At 44.0% G+C, this 18,614-nt stretch overlaps 1 protein-coding gene across 4 annotated transcripts in view; it reads right to left on the bottom strand.

The window, feature by feature from the left end:
- SPART (spartin) overlaps window positions 1–18,614 on the bottom strand; it is a 579,157-nt gene that overhangs the window by 35,424 nt on the left and 525,119 nt on the right. The gene's annotated exons all lie outside the window — the stretch shown is intronic.

Raw genomic sequence — 18,614 nt, 5'->3', positions numbered from 1 at the left:
CAAAAAAAGACAAAGTCAATGTTTCAAGAATAAAATTAAGGTCCTAAGAAGGAGGAAAATGCTTTCTTGGAGGCCTGATATGAAGGAAGCGTTTTTGGAATTTTTGAATTCAAAACTAGAAGCCAAAGATGGACTCCGAGGCGGACAGGCAGAAATGGCTGACAAATGAACTTTAACAGAAGAATGTAGCAAAACTGCATTCAGCAATTCACACAAACAAGAATACGGACACAGAAAAAGGGTCCAGATCATGCTCGAGACACCAAATAAAAAAATCTCTTCCACTTAGGTACATATGATTTTCCAGTAGTGGGTTTTCTGGCCTCCACAAAACCTGAAGCACATCCTCAGAAAATTGGTGCCTGAAAGGAATCAAAACCTTATCACCCAAGGTGACAGTTGAAGAGTGGACAACTGAGGGTGAATGACAGATTCCTTGTCTTGTGTGAGAAGATCCATCCTATGAGGTAACTTGTTATGACTGCCCCTGGCCAGGTGAAAATAGAAGGGAAAACCAGTGCTTTCTGGGACAAAAGGGAATCATTAGCAATATTTTGGGTATGTCCCACATGTTCTTGTGCAAGACCCTGGGAAACCGAGGATAAGCCTACAGAAATATCATCTTCAAAGAAAAAGACATGACATTCACTCTCCAAGCCAAATGATTCGGTACTGTGAAATAGAAATGGGGAAATTGTTCAGAGGGGAGGCAACAATATCTACCCGAACAGTACCCCAACAATGTACAATGTCCAGAAACACCTACCTGTGAAGCATCCATTTGTGAGGATGTGTCCTGGACCAGCTCAAAGAGTCTACCACTAGATTGTGCTCTGAAGGGATGTAAACCACCTGAAGAACCAAGTGATGGTAGACTGTAATATCCCAAGCCTGAAGAGACAACCTGCAAAGAAGGTAAGATTTTGTGCCACCTTGCTTGCTGATGTACCATATGACTGTGGTATTGTCTATAAAAACCTTTAAAGGACTTGGAACCAAAGGGAGTAAAAGGTCTGAACAGCTTAGGATTAGAGCACTCATGTCTTTGATACTGATATGGTCTGACATCTGTTGGTGGGATCAAAGACCCAGGAATTTCAGGTTGTTGGTGGAAAATCACCAACCTCAATCAGAAGCATCTGTGTACAGCTCCTGAGTACGGAGAGGAGCCTGAAAAAGCAGACCTGGAGTTAGGGAAATCTGCTGAATCCACCAGTGGTGTTAGAGCTTGAAACAAGGTAAAAGAGGGACCAGATACCCCAAAGGGTGAAAGTGTTATACCCAAACAGTCTTCAGATACCACTGAAATTTCCTCATGTAGAATTTGGCAAAAGGAATCGTGGAAATGGTGGCTGCCATGTACCCAGGACTCAAATAAATTGCCTTGCAAGAAAACTGGAAGAGGATGAATAACCTGGAAATAAATCAGTCAAAAGAAAAACACTTGATCTTGGGAAGGAGTCAACACAGCCTTTTTGAGACTGAGGGTGAATCCCACACTGCGCAGGAAAAGCATAGTGAAGTGTAGAATTTGAAGCAGGAGCTGCAGAGAGGAAACCTAAATTAGAATGTCATCCAAATAATGGAATATTTGAATTCCCTGAAATCTATAGAAGGCTACCACAGGAAACAGACATTTGGTAAATACCACTGGAGCTGTGGCAAGACCAAAAGGCAAAGCAGAGAACTAAATGACAGGAAAAAAACAGAAATAAAAAATTCCTGAACAGAGGGTGAAAAGGAATATGGAGGCAAGTGTCCTTCAAATGCAGAGAAACCAGAAAAACTTGGGGAAACATGTCTAAAGATATACACAACAAACAAAAAAAATGTCTGAAGAGACAACATCCTGAAGAAAGGAACCTTGAGAAAGATGCTGGGAAAGGATAGGTCTAGGATGGGCCTTTACAACCCCTCCTTCCTGGGAACCAGAAACATTCTGGAATAAAAACCTGTTCCCTGCTGAGACAATGGAACAGGTCGGATGGATCCGCCATTTCATCAGATCCAGCAGCGTCAAGGGAAAATAAACAGGCTGTCAAGGAGGTGGCTGGCGAAGGGACTTCCAAGCCATAAAATAACTGTGTTGGATAATAGAGAACCCAGGCATCTGTGGTTATCTGCTACAAAACAGGAAAGGAAAGGGTTAGTTTGAGGGACTGAGGAATCTGACCAAGGGGAGAGGCTGGATGTCAGACAGATGGAGATTTGTTAGGAAAAGAAAGCTTTTGGTCTTTAGCACTCCAATTGCGTTTGTCTGGGAAAATTCACTTAGAAACCCTCTTACTCCTAGCAGGTTGTCCAGGCTGCCTACAGACAAAGGAAGATTTAGATGGATAGTTCCTGAGTAAGTTAGGTTCAGGAGAAACAAAAAATTGTTTCAGGTCTTGCATAACCTTGCCCTTATCCTGCAGGTTTTAACAATTCTGCAGCAGCAGTAGGAAAAAAAATATTGGTTGTTGTCTAAGGGAGAATCCAAAAGTTTAGCCTTGATGTCCTCAGGTAAGGCGTAAAGGTGCAACCAGAAATATCTCCTCATGACCGAACCAAATGCAGATGCCCTAGAAAAGGCATCAGCTGCATCACAGCTGCATTTAATGGAATTGTGTGGTACCTGACAGGCAGAATAGAAAGAGCAGAAGTCTTACTGTCTGAATCAGGCATATCAAGTCATCCCACTTCCAGCTGGAAGAGAACAGCCAGGAGATATCTAGTCATTTGGGTCTGATAATTAATGGCCCTAAACACCAAAGTAGCAGAAGTATACATTTTTTCCTAATACCTCTCCATATAACGGCTGTCCTTCTCAGAAGGTAAAAGCTTGGAAGAAGAAAGCAGTTTGGATCGCTTATCTGTGGACATGGAAACAACAGCAGGATCAGATGAAGGACTTTTATACAAGTATTTATTATCCTCATGAAATTTAAAACTCTGACTTCTTAGGGGCTGAAGGCTGACAGTCTGGAGCCTGAGAAGCTGCTGTAAATGTGTCAAAAAGGGCAACTAAGACAAGAGGGACTGCAGAAGGTCTGGGCGAGTCCATTTGCAAGAGTTCATAATATTTCTTTAAACCTCTGAATTCAGGGAACAGTCCCAATTAAAGTGTTCCATCATACCTACCACTGTGTCCTCAAAATATAATTCCTCAACTAGAGAGTCAGGGGACAAAGAATCTTCTTCACCATACCCCAAGGCCAAAGGAAAATACAGCTGTGAGGAAAATGCTAAAGATTCATTACCAGAGTGGAATTCTTTAACAGAATAATCAGAATCCCTAGGTCTCAGATGACGTAGAAATCCAGAACATCAGCTGCAGTAGGGAAAAACAATCCTTATGGGGTTTCAGAGGCATAAGGGCATTAAACATCCCCCTCATGTAATGTCCTATCACTCTTTATAAGAAGAATCATTAGCCACAGTAACCACATTTGGTTTTCTGTTTCTTTTTTAAAGGAACATCTGCCTTCACAAATTTAGGAGGTTCAACCCCCTGCCTAGATTCAATGAACATACCAAGTACCTCTTCCTTAACTAAAATATGAGGAATCCTTCCTCCCAAACTTACCCAAACTTACATTTTCCCTTCCTGGATGACATGAAATCAAACTACAAGGAGGAAAAAACAAAGGCGTGAACCCCATCGAGGCACTTATCTTCAGAAGGCCTGGTAGATTAACCAGCTCAATGAACGGCATACAGACTGAATTCAGAGATCATGTTCAGACTGGTGGGAAAGAAGTTCTGAAGATCAGGCATCCGTACATCACATATGTACCTTATGTCTTGCAAGTAAGACATATGCTGATGCATGTCACCTAGAAGGTGTAAAGGCTTTGGTGCACTGGCTGGATGTTCGGCTACCCTCAGCAAGATATCCCAAGAGCAAAGAATACTGCAACAGTGAAAAGGAAGTATATCCCTTGATAGAGTTTTGCAAGAAAGAGTACACTTCTGTCACCCTGGCCATGGGAGCTCTCAGTTGCCATTTCATATGATTAAGAACCAGGAAAATCTGTTAGACCATATGAAGGAAAACTGAAGGAAGTGGAGGGCAGAGCTCTCTCTAAAGAATTATCAACTCTGTTTCCCAAGTTGCTAAGCACTCTTTACACTGTGGCTTTGATGCTATGGAAGCATCAATCAGAGTGGCTGCCTTAGGGTCTGTTATCTGTAGACATGCTTTGTTAGGGGAGCAATCCCTTCCACAGAATGTTATGTCTGAGATTCTAGATGCACCCCTGGAAAAAGACTTTTTGTTTGGACCCAAGACTGAAGCTATTTTCAAAAAAACTAGAGGAAAAGGCTAAATCTTTGCAGACTGCCAAGGACTTTCTGCAGGTTCAGCCACATAGGTTTAGTTGAAATGATCCTACTATGGCCTCGTCCTTTCCTTCCTCTCAACACAGGCAAAGAAACAGGAGGGTCATTTGGGGAAAAATCACCAAGGCTACAAAAAAGATGGCAAGCTGAACAACCTTGAGGCATAGTGGATCCCAAATTCAGGGGTCCAGCAGGGAGCAACCATGACTCATCAGTCCCCTTCCAGTTCCCTTTTCCACAAGTCCCGCCCCCAAACCTGCCCCTCCCCTTGTCCCAAACCATTCTACCCATTCTGCAAATCTAGTGGAGGACAGGCTTTCCCTCTTTCATTACGAATGGACAAAAATCACCCAAGACAGATGGGTAATTGACATTGTAAAAACAGGTTACAATCTGACATTCACATCCTGGCCAAAGCCTGGAAGCATTTTCTCTGTTCCGGCAAACTAAGTATGGGAGACTACTGCCCAAGCATGTCTGCTTCTGTGGCAAAGCTCCATGGAAACAATTCCTCCCCTGGAAAGGGGAAAGGGTATTACTCCAAACTATTCCCATTCCCAAGAAATGAAGGAACATGGAGGCCTATCTTAGATTTTTTCAGATTAAACAGGTTTGTTATTGGTTCTCAAGTTCAAAATGCTGACCCTGCAAAAGCCCCTGTCTAGGTTAACACCACAGGTATTCATGGTCACTCTAAATTTAAAATAGTCTTATCTATATACTCCCATTACAAAGACAGAGAAACCATTTTCGTTTCAAAACAGGTAGAAATCACCATCAGTTCTCTGCTCTGGTCTTTAGCTTATCTACTGCACTCAAGCGTATTCACAAAGTGCCTGGCCTCAGTAATTCCCTTCTGCAAGACAGATGGCACTTCGATCTAACTCTGCCTAGATGACCACTTCAGACAGATTATGCAGAGGAGCTTCTTTTTGCCCTTATCCTCACCATGGACATTTTCTCCTGTTTACGATACATCCTAAATTTGAAAAAGTCATCTCTCACTCCATCATGAAAACTACTCTTTCTAGAAGCCTTACTGGACAAAGACAAATAAAAAGCATTCCTCTCATAGGAAAAGATCACTTTTCTGACTCAGTACTTCCAAGCCCTCCATCTATTAGTGATCTCAGCAAGGGAGGTTGTAGGAGTATTGGGCTCATGTTTCATGTATTCCAATGATCCCTTCAACCACACTGCACATGAGAAAAATTCAGCGGTATCGCACACACTGTCCCTCCACCACAATATTCAACTTCAACCTTGTCTGAAAAGGGAACTGCAGTGGTGGATGTCTACAGACAAAACATTAGGGGTTCCTTTCAGGATTCCCTCGCCAAACCAGCCCCTGACCACAAATACCTCAGATCTAGTATGGGAGGCTCGTGTGAACAGACCTAAAGTACAAGGAAAGTGGGAAGCATGCTTCACAAAAAGCCACATAAAACTACAAGGAAATTATGGCTGCATTGAATGGCACTGCAGCACTTAAAGGCCTATGGAAACTAGGGAGCTTACTAATAAAATACAGATACACATAGTAATGTGGTACATAAGCAGAGGGGAAATCACTCCTATACACTGTTTCACCTAAAAGTGTCACTGTGGGACACAGCTCAGACTGTGGGCCTACAACTTCTGGAACAGTACCAGCCAGGGGAAAACAATAGCAAACCACCTCAGCAGGGTCAGAGATAAATCCTTATGATTGGACACTAAACAAGCACATATTTAGAGTGTTAAATCCAGTCTTGGGGTGTGCCAGAAATAATCCTTTTTGCTTCAAATCAAAAAGTACTGAAAAAAAAATTTGTTCAGTGGCCACAGATCCCAAGGACTGGAGGATGAATGCCTTCTCCTTGCCATGGGCAGGTGCGTTTTTTTTAAGCATTCTCTCCCCATTCCTTTCATCTCCAGTGTTCTACTGAAAATAAGGGAGGGAGGGAAGGAGGATCAAAGGTGATCCTCTTAGTACCTTTTTGGTAGAGGCATTGCTGGTTTCCTCAACTCAACAGCCTCAGCAGGAAAAACATGACTGCTACCTCAAAAGGTAAACCAGTTGACTCATAACAGGGAAACCATTGTACAACTAAACCTCAGCATCTTGAAGCTGACGTCGTGGCTAATATGCGGACTAACCCCCCCCCCCCCCCAAGAGATTTCTATAGACCAGTAAGTGCCAGCTATCTTAAAGGAAGCTAGAAAACTAAGCACTTGAAAATTGTATGGAAAAGGTTTCTGTCTGGCATCAGCATAAAGTATCAGTCCTATGTCTGCAGAGATCCCCCACATCTTTACCAGCCTCAAGCACTTAAGTCTGGTTTATCCTGATCTACATTAAAATACATGTTACAGACATTTCTGACTACCTCCCAATTCAGCCTCCTCTCCTTTCACAACCTCTTGAAAAAGAGAAATTCCTTAAAATGATTATCAATCTTATGCCTCCAAGAAGAGCTCCCTCATCTTCTTAGGACCTCATCTTTCTTTTAGAAAGAAACTTATTTTACCACCTTTTGAAACTGTGCAAAAGCAGACATAAAATTTCTGTCACAGAAAACATCTTTTCTATTTGCCATAACTTCTGTGAAGAGGGTCTCAGAACTCCAAGCACTCATGCATTAAGCCCTATGATTTTTTTCACTAACACAAGAGCCAGTCTCAGGACTAACCCTCATTCATATCCAAGGTGGTTTACGAAGTATCATTAAACCAAATTATACATCTTCCTGCCTTCTTCTCTAACCCACAAAATAGAGCAGAACATTCCTCCGTTCACTAGATGTTCACAGACAGCTCAGGTTCTATCTGAAAGAACTTCAACCAACTTTTTGTAGCCCTTGTAAACAAATTGGAATTTCCTATCAGCAAAAAGACCATTTCAAAATGGATTTGTGTGTGTATTGCCTTTTGCTGCCAGCACCATGCTAACAACAATCACCTCCAGCTATCACATAAGGTCAAGTCCTAAAAGTGTTATAAAAAGCTAAAAATACTGCATTGATAGTCCTGGCAATATACCCGGATGCAACTTAAATAGCATGAAGCATGACTTAGCCATAATCCTAACAACACTGTTCAACATCAACCTCCAAATAAGTTTTGTACCAAGTGAATGGAGAACAGCTACAGTCATTCCCCTGCATAAGGGAGGTCCTTCCAGAGACCCAGGCAATTATAGACCCATAAGTCTGACCAGCCTCGTATGCAAAGCCATGGAAAGACTTATCATGGAATTAATCAGTTAGGGCATAAGGAACTAACAAACACTGGACCTATCTCCATTGGATTCATCAAGTACAGGTCATGCTTACTCAATCTGGTCGATTTTTTTCTGAAAAAGGCACCAAAGCAATGGATGAAGGCAAGATGGTATACACTGCATACCTCAACCTGGCTAGAGCTTTTGACACAATTACCCACTCAGGCCTAGTAGAAAAGCTAAGTAAATGGGGAAAAAAACCTTATGTCATCTGCTAGATTTCCAACTGGCTCACAGATAGGATGCAGATAATAAAAACAGGGCAACTTAACTCCACAGAGAGACTGGTCCACACTGAAGTCCCCCAAGGTACTGTGCTGGGGCCACTCCAGTTTGGCATCTATATTCGGAAGTAAAGGTCAACAGCAAAGGGCTCTGGCTGGCTATGTTTGCAGATAACTGCAGATTAGGAGCAGTCATCGAATCCCCAGATGACTTAGCCATCCTGCAAGAAGGTTTGTCTTAAATAAATAAATGGGTGTGAGAATAAAGGAGGATCCATGTTGAATTCTGCAGAGATTGCTGAGGCATGTATTTTGATTGAGGAAAATGAAAGTCCATTGCTCAAAAGTTCAGCTAGGTACTGTAAAATCTGAGGTAGGTTCAATTTTCTAGGGTCCTGCCCTCGTTTTTCATTCCAACAGCAAAACCGCTTCCATTTTGCGGAGTAAGCTTTTCTAGTAGATGGTCTTCTGGCCTTCAAAATGACATCCTGCACCTCTTTGGAGAGTAGTGTCTGATGTGATGTTAAGGAATTTTCCATGCAGCGAGACTGAGAGTTTTCAGCTGACTGTGAAGGGTTTTGAAATTGTTCAGCAGTAGAGGTGTTAGAGGCAGGGGCCACGGAGGAGTGTGTGTTAGGCTCCTCAGGAGTGGATACCAGTGTTGTCTCGGCCAGTCCGGAGCAATCAGTATCATCCTCGGCTTGTCTGTTCTTACTTTCAAAAGTACCTTGGGCAGTAGAGGTAGTGGTGGGAATGCATAAACTGACCGAGTTGTCCATGTGAATGAAAGAGCATCCACTTTCCAGGCCTTTGGGTGGAAGGTCCTTGAGCAAAATCTTTTTAATTGATGATTTCTGTGGGAGGCAAAAAGGTCTATATCTGGCCTTCCCCACGCTTGAACAATCTCTGTAAATACGTGTGGATGTAGCTTCCATTCGTGAGGGTCTGTCATATGTCTGCTCAGAGTGTCTGCCAGTGTGTTTTCCAATCCTGGCAGGTACTGTGCCTGAAGTTCTATTTGCCTTTCCAGAGCTAGGTTCCAAAGAGTCATGGTTAGTCTGCACAAGGGGTATGAATGAGTCCCTCCTTGTTTGTTTATGTACCACATTACTGTGGTGTTGTCTGTTCTTATGAGCAGTTGTCCTGGATGCAGGAATTCTCTGAACGCTGAGATTGCATTTATTACTGCCAACATTTCTTTTTGATTGATGTGAAGGTGCTTTTCATCTGCCCTGAATGCACCTGTCCTTCATGTGCGCTCCCCAGGCGTAATCTGAAGCGTCTGTGGTTATGACTTGTGTAGCTTGAGGCTTGCAGAATGGGAGGCCTGTGTTTACTTGGCATGCTTGGGCCCACTATATGAATTCCTTTTGAAGACAGGGAATTATTGGAATCTCCGTTTCCAAGCTGTGACTGTGTTGAGACCATAGATTTTTTAGGTACCATTGTAGTTTCCTCATGTGCAGCTTTGCGCATGGGATTAGAAGAATGCAAGATGCCATGAATCCCAGAGCCTGCAGGATTTTCCTTGCAGTAAGCCTGGTACTTTTTGCAAGCATTTTGAAGTAATGAGATAGTTGCCCTTGTTTTTCTGGTGTAAGGTAAGCCATCTGGGTGTTTGTGTCCAAGTTGGCGCCCAGGAAGGTTATTTTCTGAGAGGGTGTTAGCTTTGATTTCTCCTTGTTGATGGTGTATCCCAGAGAAAGCAGGTGTCACATATGCCAGGTGTTTCAGAAGTAAGTGTTTGCTGTCCGCTTGGATCAGGCAGTCGTCCAGATAAGGGTAAATTTGTATCTCTTGAAGTCTGCAGTATGCAATCACTGATGCCAGGCACTTGGTGAATACTCTGGGCAGTAGATAAGCCAAAGGGCAATGCAGAGAATTGATAGTGGTTTGAACCTGCAAGAAATCTGAGGTATCTTCTGCAACTTTGTCTGATTGGGACATGCAGGTATGCCTCCTTGAGGTCCAATGTTACCAGCCAAAACCCCTTGCCCAGCATGGGAAGGAGTTGCTGTAATGTGAGCATCTTGAATTTTGGCACGAGAAGAAATGTGTTTAGAATGGATAAGTCCAGTATGGGTCTCCAGTCGCTTCCTTTTCTTGGCACCAGAAAAAGCCTTGAATAAAAACCTTGTGCTTGTTGGTGCGTAGGTACCTTTTGTATAGCCCTCATGTTTAGGAGCTTTGCAATTTGTAGTTGTGCCTCTACCCTTTGATTTTGTGGTAGGTTTGGCATGCCTCTCATTTTTGGAAGAGTGTGAAAATGGAATTTGTAACCTTTGTTTATTATGTCCAGAATCCATTTGTCTGTTGTGACAATATGCCAATTGTTTGCAAATAGTGCCAGTTTTCCTCCCAAAGGTGCTGCCAGTTGAATTTTGCTTGGCATGGAAATGAGGGAGTCATTGAGTCTGTTTCCTGTACTGCTGTGCACTGTCGTCACCACCTCTTGGTGCTGGTGATTGCCATTGTCTGCCTCTATAGGACCCTTGGGCTTGTCCTCTGCCCCTTCCGCCTGTATCTGCCTCTTTGGGGCTTGTCAGTGGTTGGAAAGGACCAGTTTTTTGAAGGCCAATTCCTGCTGAACCGTGGTGGCTGAACCTGTAAGAAAGCTTTGACAGTTTGCATAGATTTTGCTTTTTCTTCCATTTTACGTAATATATCCTCAGCATTAGCACCAAAAAGAACATCCTTATGTAAAGGTGCATCCAGAATTTTTGCTTTGACATGGTCTGGCAGATTTTGTTCCCTTAGCCATGCATGTCTGCGAATGACTGATCCGGTAGCGGCCGATCTGCTGGAGGCCTCTAGGGCATCATAACCACATTGTAAGGTGTGTTTACCCACTTGTTCAGCACTATGCATCATATCCTGCAACTCTTTTAAATCTGGTTGTTCAGGCTGTAACATTTTGGTCTTTAATTGTGATAACAGGAATTGTTGATATTTAATCATATGAAACTGGCAGTTTAAGGCCCTCATGGCTAGGGTGGAGGTATAAACCTTCTTACCCCACCTTTCTAGAGATCTGGATTCTCTTTCCGCAGGAAGTGGATTCTTGGCCGTGGAGGCCTTAATTCCTTTAGGGCCTTGAGAAATAGTTTCAGGATCTGCGTTATGGCCTTTGTAGAGGAACTGATGAGAATTAGGTACTCTGTAATACCTATCCGGCTTAACTGGTGCAGGAGGCAGAGAATCAGGATTAAGGCAGGCCTCCGAGTAGACATCATCCAAAACCTCCAAAACAGGAGGAATAGCCAAAGGTCTATGCTGAGGTAACCAGAGAAATTCCCTAAGCCTTTTCTTGGAGTCTGAAAAGTCCTGGCCTTCCCAGTGGAAGTGCTCTCTCAAAGAGTGTAAGGTTTCCCCAAAGGAAAAATCCTCAGGGGGGGATACAGAAGGAATAGACTGCTCTGCATCCGAATCCTCGAAAGGGGAATAAGAGTGTTCTTCTGCATCAGAATGTTCTGATAAAATGGATTCTTGGTCAGAAGTAGGAGAATCCTCCTCTACTCTGGGTCTCTTGTCCGGAGGGGCCTGGGAGCCTCTAATAAGAGTGATAAGGTCCTCAGCCATTTTAAGCATGTGCTTCTTAGGCGTGGGCCCAGGTGTTGGGCCTTGTGTAGCAGGCCTAGCATGTTGCTTGGCTGTTTTGGATTTAGTGAATGCCTTGATAGAAAAAGATGATGAAGGCCTAAATACACCATGGGTGGATGTAGATCTATCCACATTGGTAGGCTCGACATAAGTAGGGGCCTCGGTTGTAGTCTGGGAAAGGGCCGAAGAACCAGCGGTCTCAGGTACAGAAGACCCCGCCGAGGGAGTGTCGTCGGTAGTCAGGGACTGCAAAGGCGTCTCACTGAGAACCGGACCACGTGGAGCTTGCTTCGGTGTGGTGTCGGTAGAGACCGCGGTTCTCGACTGGCGGTCCTTTTCTTTGCGTTTTTTAGACATAGCGGTAGTCGGAGTATCCGACGACATTTTATAATTAAACGCTTTGCCAAAAAGTGCTGGGCGAACTCCGCCCGACGCTTGATAGTGCGTTTATTGAAGGTAGCACAAGCGACAGCCCGAGACGCCGTGGTCTGGGCCCAAACAAGGTATGCAAAGGAATCGAAATCCTTATGCGGTATTTGCTTCCCACAAGAAATACAATTATTAACTTTTTCTGACATCCGTCTGAGGCAAGAAAAGGTTCCCGGTACTTAGCTTTAATGAAGACTTCGGTTCCAAAATTTTTGTAATTCAGGAGCTGGCCGACCGGCACTTGCGAACTGCTTCTGCCGGGCACCGGCAAAAGACTGGAGAAGATGGCGTCGGCTGTGTCTTTTATACTCTAGCCTTCCTGACGTCAGAAGAGTACGCGACAACAACCGACGCCGGACCAAGACTTTGGAATTCGGCCGACCGAGGGACCGCCTGCCGGCAGAAAACCCATATGTGATTACTGCAGCTGTAATGCACGATGAACATCCTGCCCCTCCCCTTGTCCCAAACCATTCTACCCATTCTGCAAATCTAGTGGAGGACAGGCTTTCCCTCTTTCATTACGAATGGACAAAAATCACCCAAGACAGATGGGTAATTGACATTGTAAAAACAGGTTACAATCTGACATTCACATCCTGGCCAAAGCCTGGAAGCATTTCCACTGTTCCGGCAAACTAAGTATGGGAGGCTACTGCCCAAGCATGTCTGCTTCTGTGGCAAAGCTCCATGGAAACGACTCCTCCCCTGGAAAGGGGAAAGGGTATTACTCCAAATTATTCACATTCCCAAGAAATGAAGGAACATGGAGGCCTATCTTAGATTTTTTCAGATTAAACAGGTTCGTTATTGGTTCTCAAGTTCAAAATGCTGACCCTGCAAAAGCCCCTGTCTAGGTTAACACCACAGGTATTCATGGTCACTCTAAATTTAAAATAGTCTTATCTATATACTCCCATTACAAAGACACAGAAACCATTTTCGTTTCAAAACAGGTAGAAATCACCATCAGTTCTCTGCTCTTGTCTTTAGCTTATCTACTGCACTCAAGCGTATTCACAAAGTGCCTGGCCTCAGTAATTCCCTTCTGCAAGACAGATGGCACTTCGATCTAACTCTGCTTAGATGACCACTTCAGACAGATTATGCAGAGGAGCTTTTTTTCGCCCTTGTCCTCACCATGGACATTTTCTCCTGTTTATGATACATCCTAAATTTGAAAAAGTCATCTCTCACTCCATCATGAAAACTACTCTTTCTAGAAGCCTTACTGGACAAAGACAAATAAAAGCATTCCTCTCATAGGAAAAGATCACTTTTCGGACTCAGTACTTCCAAGCCCTCCATCTATTAGTGATCTCAGCAAGGGAGGTTGTGGGAGTATTGGGCTCATGTTTCATGTATTCCAATGATCCCTTCAACCACACTGCACATGAGAAAAATTCAGCGGTATCACACACACTGTCCCTCCACCACAATATTCAACTTCAACCTTGTCTGAAAAGGGAACTGCAGTGGTGGATGTCTACAGACAAAACATTAAGGGTTCCTTTCAGGATTCCCTCGCCAAACCAGCCCCAGGCAATTATAGTCCCATAAGTCTGACCAGCCTCATATGCAAAGCCATGGAAAGACTTATCATGGAATTAATCAGTTAGGACATAAGGAACTAACAAACACTGGACCCATCTCCATTGGATTCATCAAGTACAGGTTATGCTTACTCAATCTGGTCGATTTTTTTCTGAAAAAGGCACCAAAGCAATGGATGAAGGCAAAATGGCATACACTGCATACCTCAACCTGGCTAGAGCTTTTGACACAATTACCCACTCAGGCCTAGTAGAAAAGCTAAGTAAATGGGGAAAAAACCCTTATGTCATCTGCTAGATTTCCAACTGGCTCACAGATAGGATGCAGATAATAAAAACAGGGCAACTTAACTCCACAGAGAGACTGGTCCACACTGAAGTCCCCCAAGGTACTGTGCTGGGGCCACTCCAGTTTGGCATCTATATTCGGAAGTAAAGGTCAACAGCAAAGGGCTCTGGCTGGCTATGTTTGCAGATAACTGCAGATTAGGAGCAGTCATCGAATCCCCAGATGACTTAGCCATCCTGCAAGAAGGTTTGTCTTAAATAAATAAATGGTGCCAAAATCATGGACTGAAACTAGATGCTACAAATGCATCATTGTATCCTAGGGGAAGTTGTCTATCCCAGGGAAAGTATAGTTTTGTACCTACCATAAATGTAGATGTTCGAGTGCTAATACAGCTGCAGTCATAACAGATGGGTTCTCCTGCCGTCAGGTGGGTCCTCGGTCGGCCGAATTCCAAAGTCTAGGTCCGGCGTCGGTTGTCGTCGCTTCTTCCCTGACGTCAGTGCGACAGGGGTATAAAGGAACCAGCCGACACCATTTTCTTCAGTTTTTCTTGCCCCAGATGTCAGGTGCCCCCAGAAGGAAGGCAATACATAAATATGTGTAATAATGCAGTGCAATATAATCAAAATACAGTAGTTGCAAGCAAATACATCATAAATGAATACCCCAATCAGGTTGTATGAGGATGTGTTAGCCTATAGGCCTGTCCCAAGAGGGGAACGAGGGAGGGAAACCTGGACTGCAGCTGTATTAGCACTCGAACATCTACATTTATGGTAGGTACAAAACTGTGCTATGTTCATCGTGCATACAGCTGCAGTCATAACAGATGGGTAGAATCCCAAAGCTAAGAAAGGGGTGGTAGGCACTAGGTGGAACTAGGAGGAGCCAAAATGCCCTGCAAGACTGCAGTGGCAAAGCCTGCTCTAGATTTGGAGTATAATGGTAGGTTGTAGTGCTTGGAGAAGGTATGCACAGAACTCCAAGTGGCTGCTTCCAAAATATCCTTGGTAGGAACTCCTCTGAGGAAGGCTGCAGAGGTGGCTGTGGCCCTGGTGGAATGAGTTCTAATGCCTGTAGGTACAGTTTTGCCATGAAAGGAATAGCAAAAGCATATGCAGTGGGCTATCCATTTTGAGATTGTCTGTTTGGAAATTGGCTTTCCTTGAGCTCCTACTGCATAGGACACAAAGAGCTGTTCTGATTTTCTGAAAGGCTTTGTTCTGTCCAAATAATAACGCAGTTGTCTGTGGATGTCCAAGGAATGTAGTAATCTCTCCCCTTTGTTTTGAGGATTAGGATAAAAAGTAGGTAAATGTATGGCCTGATTTAAAGCTACCCTGGATACCACTTTAGGCATAAAGGACAGGTTGGTTCATAAGGAAACTCTGTCCTGATGGAAGATGATAAAAGGCTGGACAGCCATGAGAACCTGTAGTTCTGAAACTCTACGAGCTGAGGTGATAGCCAGAAGGAAAGCTGTTTTCCAGGACAAACATTGCAAATCTGATGAGGCAGCTGGCTCAAAGGGAGGCAAGGTCAGTTTTTCCAGAATGAAATTAAGATCCCAAGCAGGTATTGGTTGTTTCCTTGGAGGTCTTAAATTCTTAGCCCCTCTGAGAAAGTCTTAAGAGAGGGTGAGAGAATAAAGGTGGATCAGTGTTGTATTCTGCAGAAATGGCTGAGGCATGGATTTTGATGGAGGAGAATGAAAGTCCACTGCTTAGCAGCTCAGCCAAATATTGTAGTATTTGAGGTAAATTCAGTTTTCCAGGATCCTGGCCCTTTTTCTCATTCCAGACACAAAACCATTTCCATTTTGCGGAGTAAGCTTTTCTAGTTGATGGCCTTCTGGCCTCCAAAATGACATCCTGCACCTCCTTGGAGAGTAGGGCCTGTTGTGATGCTAAGGAATCTTCCATGCGGCTAGATTGAGTGTTTTTAGCTGGCTGTGAAGAGTTTTGAAGCTGTGCTGAGTCAGAAGAAGAGGCATTAGAGGCAGGGTCCATGGTGGGGGAATGCGTCAGGCTCCTCAGGAGTGGGTACCATTGTTGCCTTGGCCAGTCCGGAGCAATGAGAATCATCTTTGGTCTGTCTGCTCTGGTTTTCAATAGAACTTTGGGCAGCAGAGGAAGAGGTGGGAAGGCATAAACTGTCATTGATGTCCAACTGAAAGAAAGAGCGTCCACTCTCCAGGCCTTTGGATGGAAAATCCTTGAGCAGAATTTTGTCAATTGATGATTTTTGTGGGAGGCAAAGAGATCTATGTCTGGCCTTCCCATTCTTGGATTATTTCTGTAAAAACTTTTGGATGCAATTTGCATTCGTGTGGATCTGTCATATTCCTGCTTAGGTTGTCTGCCAGCGTGTTTTCCTTGCCTGGCAAGTACTGTGCTTGTAGTTCCATTTGTAAGTCCATGGCCATGTTCCAAAGTGACATGGCCAGTCTGCATAGGGGGTAAGAATGTGTTCCTCCCTGTTTGTTTATGTACTACATAACTGTGGTGTTGTCCGTTCTTATCAATAGTTGACCTGGTTGTAGAAGGTCCTTGAAAGCTATAATAGCATTTATTACTGCTAGCATTTCCTTTTGATTGATGTGAAGGTGCTTTTCTTTTGGGACCATTTGCCCTGAATGCACCGATCTGTCATGTCCCCCAGGCGTATTCCGGCGTCTGTTGTGATGACTTGATTTGCTTGAGGCTTGCTGAATGGAAGACCTGTGTTTGTTTGACATGCTTGAGCCCACCACAGAAATTCCTTTTGCAGACATGGAATTAGTGGTATTATTGTTTCCAAACTGTGGCTGTGTTAAGACCATATGTTTTTCAGGTACCATTGTAGTTTCCTCATATGCAGCTTTGCACATGGGATTAGTAAGATGCAAGATGCCATGAATCCCAGAGCCTGCAGGATTTTCCTTGCAGTCAGCCTGGTGCAATTTGCTAGTGTTCTGAAGTATTGAATTAGTTGCCCTGCTTCTCTGGCGTGAGGTAGGCCATCTGGGTGTTTGTGTCCAAATTGGCACCCAGGAAAATTATCTTCGAGAGGGTATTAGCCTTGATTTCTTTTTGTTGACTGTGTATCCCAGAGAGTTCAACAACATTATTACATAAGCCAGATGTTTCAGAAGAATGTGCTTGCTGTCCGCTTGGATCAGGCAGTCGTCCAAATAGGGGTATATTTGTATCCCTTGAAGTCTGCAGTAGGCAATTACTGATGCCAGGCATTTCGTGAATACTCTGGGCAGTAGATAAGCCAAAGGGCAATGCAGAGAATTGATAATGGGTTGAACCTGCAAGAAATCTGAGGTACCTTCTGCAATTTTGTCTGATTGGGACATGCAGGTATGCCTCCTTGAGGTCCAATGTTACCAGCCAAGACTCCTTGCCCAGCATGGGAAGAAGTTGCTGTAGAGTGAGCATCTTGAATTTTGGTGCAGTAGAAATGTGTTTAGGATGGATAGGTCCAAAATAGGTCTCCAATCTTTTCCCTTCCTTGGTACCAGAAATAGCCTGGAATAAAACCTTGACCTTGTTAGAGGTACCTCTTGAATAGCTTTCATGTTTATGAGATCTGTAATTTGCCTTTGTGCCTCTGCCCTTTGATTGTGTGGCAGGTTTGGCATGCCTCTCATTTTTGGAAGGGTGTGAAAATGGAATTTGTAGCCTCTGTTTATAATGTCCAGGATCCATTTGTCCTTTGTGACAATATGCCAATTTTTGAAAATAATGCCAGCTTTCCTCCTAAGGGGGCTGCCATTTGAGACTTGGTTGGCATGCAAAGGGGAAAGTCATTGGGTTTGCTTTCTGAAAGATTGCGAGTTATCCTCACCACCTCTTTTTGTAGGAGCTTGCCATTGTCTGCATCTAAACGATCCTCGGGATTGTCCTCTGCCCCTCGGGCGCCTGTATCTGCCTCTTTGGGGTCTGTCCGTGGCAGGAAAGGACCAGTTTTTGGAAGGCCAATTTCTACTAAAACGTGGGGATTGTACCTGTAGAAAATCTTTCACAGTTTGCATTGATTTAGCCTTTTCCTCCATTTTCCTTAATACCTCCTCAGCATTAGCACCAAATAGTACATCCTTTTGAAGAGGGGCGTCTAGTAATTTAGCTTTGACATGATCAGGCAAGGCCTGTTCCTTGAGCCAGGCATGCCTACGTATGACTGATCCTGTAACAGCAGCTCTACATAAGGCCTCTAGAGCATCAAAACCACATTGTAAGGTATGCTTACCCACTTGTTCTGCACTATGCATCAAATCCTGCAACTCCTTCAAGTCTGTTTGTTCAGGTTATGACATTTTACTTTTCAATTGTGATAACAAAAACTGTTGGTATTTTAGCATATGGAACTGACAGTTTAAGGCCCTCATGGATAAGGTAGCCGAGGTATATACCTTTTTTCCCAACCTTTCTAAGGATCTGGAATCTCTCTCGGAAGGTAATGGATTTTTAGCAATGGAGGCCTTAACTCCCTTGGGGCCCTGTGAGATGATTTCTGGGTCAGCAGCATGGCTTTTGTATAGAAACTGGTGTGAGTCAGGAACCCTGTAGTACCTGTCAGGCTTAACTGGAGCTGGAGGTAGAGAGTCCGGGTTAAGGCAGGCCTCCGAGTAAACATCATCTAGGATGTCCAAGACAGGAGGTATAGCCAGAGGCCTGTGCTGAGGTAGCAAGAGAAATTCCCTAAGCCTTTTCTTGGAATCTGAATAATCTTGGCCTTCCCAGTGGAAGTGTTCCCTTAAGGTATGCAAAGTTTCCCCAAATGAGTAATCCTCAGGGGGGGATACAGAAGGGATGGACTCCTCCGCATCAGAGTCTTCAAAAGGGGAGAAAGAATGTTCCAGATCATCAGAGTGCTCTGAAATAATGGAGCCCTGATCAGAGGAGGGAGAATCTTCCTCCACTCTGGGCCTTTGTCGTGGGGGCTGA

Source organism: Protopterus annectens, chromosome 5.part1 (assembly GCF_019279795.1).
Source record: "Protopterus annectens isolate FY-2018-M chromosome 5.part1, PAN1.0, whole genome shotgun sequence".
NCBI classification, from domain to species: Eukaryota; Metazoa; Chordata; order Ceratodontiformes; family Protopteridae; genus Protopterus; species Protopterus annectens.
Note: the sequence above shows the minus strand (reverse complement) of the source record. Positions and strands in the feature narration are given on the sequence as shown.